The sequence below is a fragment of the Panthera tigris genome, chromosome E2, assembly GCF_018350195.1.
Source record: "Panthera tigris isolate Pti1 chromosome E2, P.tigris_Pti1_mat1.1, whole genome shotgun sequence".
Classification (NCBI taxonomy): domain Eukaryota; kingdom Metazoa; phylum Chordata; class Mammalia; order Carnivora; family Felidae; genus Panthera; species Panthera tigris.
The window spans coordinates 46,486,677-46,492,232 of NC_056674.1; positions in this window are offsets into that span (position 1 = coordinate 46,486,677).

Genomic DNA, 5,556 nt, shown 5'->3' on the forward strand with positions numbered 1-5,556 from the left:
CAAAATGGAATGGCTTGGCTTTTGTAACCTTGTATTTGTTACTTAACTGTGTGGGCCTCCCAAGTTGGTTGATTCTTATAACCCAGATATTACTGGGCAAAGAGACTCACTGACAGGAGTTCCAATTTTAATTAGGTTCCTAGTGTTCCATTGTAGGATTGCACTTGTATTGGTTTCCAATTTTTTTCTATGGTAAACCAAATGTTTACAATATAAATCATTCTTTAAATAATGGAGCACATGTAATTTTTTTTAAAGCAATAACAGTTGGCAAATATGAAAAAACCCTAGATCATCAGCTTTTTACTGTGTAATGCCTCTACAGTTAAGGATGATTGAGTTAAACTTTGGTTTAAAAGAAAGAAGTCTGTTGAAGTTGTGTGGATCTAGAGATGAGAAATAGATATTAAGATGGAATCAAATATGTAAGGAAAATCTTGATAACTAAAAAAGTAGAAGTTTAAATTTGTTAGAGAATAAATATAGTTCTTATGTTTAGGTAGCCACATGAATTTTCTAATCCCTTAATTAATATATTGAAATGTAAGGCTTGGCTAAAAAGTAGGTTGAGGGATCCTCTTATTGGTTCAAGTATGTGAAATCAGACCTATATGCCACAATTAGGCCATAATAAGTAATATAAGAATGTGTATATACTCATAAATGAAAAAGAGGCAGCACAAAAGAAAAAAAATACTCTCCAAAAATAATTAAGTTAAGGGAGATGGTTTATAAAAAGAAGAAACGAAAGTTGTATGTAAAGCTAACACTATGGAAAATTGAAATAAAAATTGTATGCTTTCTTCCAAGATTATTGAGGACGTATCATAAGGTATCTCTGTGGAAAAGTGAAATACTTAGAAAAAAGTATTTTGAAAAACAATACCTCTTACCTATATGGATGTATATATGATTATATAAACAGAAAAGATCATCTCTTTCCATAAAATTCATAGAAGCTCTTATCCCTAAGGGAGAGAAAAAAAAAGCTGTATTTAAGGAGCTATTAACGTTACTGGTAGTGACTTTTTTTAAATCTGGGTAGAGGGTTGTGTATGTTATTTCTAATATTATGTTTTCAGAACACACCTTTAGAAGTCTAATGTGTTTCCACATAAAGATATAATTAAAAAATAGGTTTCAATACAACAAAATAATTTTAAATAACCAATAAATTAAAAAGAAATCATAGTTATAAATGTAAAGGAGGAACAAAATAGTGTTGCCCAGCTTATCTGAACCATGAACTGGTTCAGCTTACCAATTCCAAAATATTTAAAATAGAAGCATTCTAAGTTAATTTATAATTTAATATAACAGGCTATTGTCTGGTAAATCAGCATCTAAAATTTAAACTCATTGCACAACAGAATTTGGAATAAGAAATATTTGATAATTTTATGTTACGGACATGAGAACATCATACTGAGGCTTACATGATGTTCGACCACATTTAGGAAATGTAGAAATGGTGGAAGGGAGAAAAGTGGTTGCAAAAGCATTGTCAATCTTGAGATAAATTGTCATAAAGGTATTTAGCATTAATATTAAAAAAAAAAGCATTGACCCTGAGCATGATTCTGTTAGTCCACCATCAACCACTCCTAAAATAATGAAATAAATACCAAGTGGCAAAAAAGTGGTATATTCTTAAGACTATAGCAAGACTATAAACATTAAGCTGCATTAGAGTTTTAAAAAATGAACAAATCATTGTAGAAGAACTTCATTAATGATTTATAAGAGAGGATACACATCACGTTAATTAAATTCACAGATGATACTAAATTGAATAGTGTTGACAAAACCAGTGAGGACAGATAAAAGGGACCTAAAGTGGTTAGAAATATGGGCAGGAAATGAAATGTGATTCAACCTGGAAAAATGTAGCTGATACATCTGGGAAAAAATAATCAGAAACACAGCCATTCAATTGGCAGGATATATAGTACTTGGAAAGCAGTAATACCCAGAGACTTTGAGATGATAGTGGGTCGCAAATTATATATGATCTTGTAATGGAATATGAGCGTAAAATCAGTCAATGAGATTTTAGTCTGTATATGCAAAAGCTTCATGTCATATGGCTGGAAGATAAAAGTTACTTAAATTGTACTGCTGAGATCACAACACGAATACCAGTTTAAGTCATAAATGCCTCAATATGTAAATTGAGTAGTACTCAAACTAGAAAATAAATGCATAATGGGATTTGGACTCCAAATTAAATTTGAAGGAAAGATTAAAATAACAAAAAATATATTTGTCCATCTCTAAGTCCAGTTATGATAACATTTGAAAAATATTTGAATAATGTAAACATCATGGAATCCAAGTCATTTTTAAGGGTAGAATAAGGAGTGTATAGTCAAGTAATGGGATGAAATTAAGTAACAGAAACTTAAGACTGAATCTGGGAATTGTTTCCTGACAGTGAAATCTATTAGTCTCTGGAATGGATTCCCTAGAGGAGTGAGGGGAAGTTCCATTGCTCTAGTCATTGGACTAGATCAAGGCTTGGACAACACGTTATTTTTAGAAAAAGAAAAAAAAAAAGGTAAAAACTAATTTGACCATTCTGCATTGGCAGGGATGCACACAATAGCATTGCTGGGTCTCATCTAATTGTCGTAGATGGTCTCAGACTTTCCGGACATATCCTGTAATTTTTTAATGAATGATTTCTAAAAGACCAAATTTATATTTTCCAGCTCATGGACTTCAGTTTCCTGGATTATTTTTTCTTCCAAGTCCTAGGAATGCTAGAAAGAAAATACCCCTCCTTCTCCCTGTTGATGAGATATGGCCTTAAATATTCCAAGCCTTTTGGATCAAATCAGATGAGGTAGCTGAAGTCTCACTTACACCAGTGCATTGAAAACATATTTTTACTGCAGTTTTGCAACCACAACTATGCAATATATAAAAATTCATTCACTTCCTTTTCTGGGTTAATCCACAGAGAGATTTTTACCAGATGGCGTCCTGGAGGTACTATTTACTTTTAGCAAAGCAATATAACTGAGTTTGAAAAATATAAAGTATGCATTTCATCCCAACATTAAAACATTCTGTCAATTGTACTCTTAAATTATCTAGGCTAAAGTTTGTCTGTAACTTTATTCTGTGTCATAGCTGACTGAAATGAATGCGGAAGAATACTTGTAAATGACAATTGATTTTAACCCAAAGCGTGATTCTTCCAAGCAAGACAAATTAAAATTAGATTTTGTGCCAGACTTTAAGAGGTAAATTTTACATACATGTATACTTGTTTTAAGGTATATTACACACGCACACACACATGCACACGTGTGCTCACGCACACACCACACTATATTTCACAACATTAGTCCTTATTATTTCTGTAGAAAAAAGTAAAGAAAATAGGGGCTCCTGTTCTCAAAGTGCTTAACAGCCTAGCTGGAAAGAAATATTTGAAAAGCAAATATAGGCAGTGCAGATATATGTAAGTTATTTAATACAAGCATTTAGATGGAATTGTACAAATTATGTAGAAAATGACAGATTTTATTCTGTGGATTAGAGAATCTGTTGAGTTCTAATAAGAAATAAGCTGGTGAAATGAGACTAAAGTTGTAATAGAGAGTGTATTAGAGTTCTCTAGAGAAACAGAATCAGTAGGATGGAGATTTGTTAGGTAGATAGATCAATAGATAGATCGATAGACTGATCGATAGGTATAAATCAGTCTATGTTTATTGTGATGATAGAGGTTGGCAAGTCTAAAATCTACAGGGCTGTTGTTCCAATTCAAAGGCTTTCAAGCAGAAAGGCCCAGTATTACTACAGATTGAAGGCCATCAGGCAGGAGAATTCTGTTTTCCTTTGGGGGAGAATCAGCCTTCTATTCCATCCAGACCTTCAACTGATTAGATGAGGGTCACCCATTTTGGAGTGCAGTTTGCTGTACTCTGTGTACTGATTTAAATGTTAATCTCATCTAAAAACATCTCATAGAAACACCCAGAATGTTTGACCAAATAATCTGGGTACCACATGGTCCAGTCAAGTTGACATGTAAAATTAACTGTCACAGAGAGTGAGAGGAATCTGAGTTTTAGAGAACAATTGTAAGTCTTTGAATAGGAAAATAACATGATAGAAATAGCACTTGAGAACTATTCTAATAGCACTAAATAGAAAAGACGAGAGAAGCCGACTTGATTCTAGAGAAGTTGGTAGCTTTGGATAAAGAGAGGAAGGAGAAGATCCAAAAGACATTTCTAAAGGGGAAAGGATCACACCTTGTTCATGAACTATGAATGTAAAGGGAATCTACTAATTCGTACTTAAAGATATCAATCTGGTGATTTAGAATTAAGTAGAAATGGGGACATTGAAAAGATTATTTATGCTTTATTTCATTACCAAAAAAGATTTCTTTTGTACACTCCTGAAAAAACAATTTTGAAAACCACAATTTTGTTCCTCTTCACCCTTAAATATATAAAAAAGTATTTTTTGAGAAAAATAAATGATCACATCTGATTTTGGTATAATTAAAGTGTAATGTAATATGTCATATACAATTAAATAATATAATAGATTTTAGGTGTTAATAAGCCATCCAAGTAGAAGCAACATAAATTACATAAGTACATGAGAGTCCAACACTGCACTTTTTTTCTTAAGTAAGTAGTATTGCTCCAGGAATGCAGCAATCACTTTCTACTATCACAGAACTAGGGCACCTGCTTTTTAGTTTGGGGATATTTACATTTTTTTGTTTTTGTTACAAACAAAATTCGAAAGTCCCTAATCCAAATAGGTAAGAAAAAAAAACACATAAATTAGAGGTAAATCTTGACTTTAGAATCATGCACACTTTTAAACAACATGCCCTTAATCTCCGATCCAAAACTCATATTTGCTAAATAGATATCGTATGTTTGTATGTTACTAACATAAAATACTTCTGAGTTATTATTACAGGCTAATAGCCTGTCGGGTAGCAAACACTTCAACTCGCAGAGTTTTTACTTTGTTGTATGTATTCAATTATTTGTGCTGCTTTTTGCAGGAACTTGTAAATTCTTCTTCCCCAAACCCTGTACGTTCCTTAGATGCCAATACTGAAGAAAGTGCAGGAATCTGAGTGGTAGAGGTCTGAATCTCCACTCGGCTTCAACCAGACCAGATTATTTTTGTTGTATTGAGTTTCTAAAAAAAAAAAAAAAATTCTTTTGTCCATTCCTGAAAAAACAATTTGAAAATCACAATTTTATTTCATTTTACTCTTAAATATATTAGAAGTATTTCTATATTTGACAGAAATATTTGTCAAAGAATATGCATAAAGGTAAAGCTATATTCTAGATATTTTATAACCTGTATATAGCTCTTGGGAATAGACCCCTTTTAATAACATAAAACCATGATTCCACTTTTTTAAACAGAATTATTGAAATAACATTCTCACACCATTCAATTCACCCATTTAAGGTGTACAGTTCCATGGTTTTGATTATAATCACAGTTATGGAATTATCACCATAATCAATCTTAGGACATTTACATCACCCCAGAAAAAAA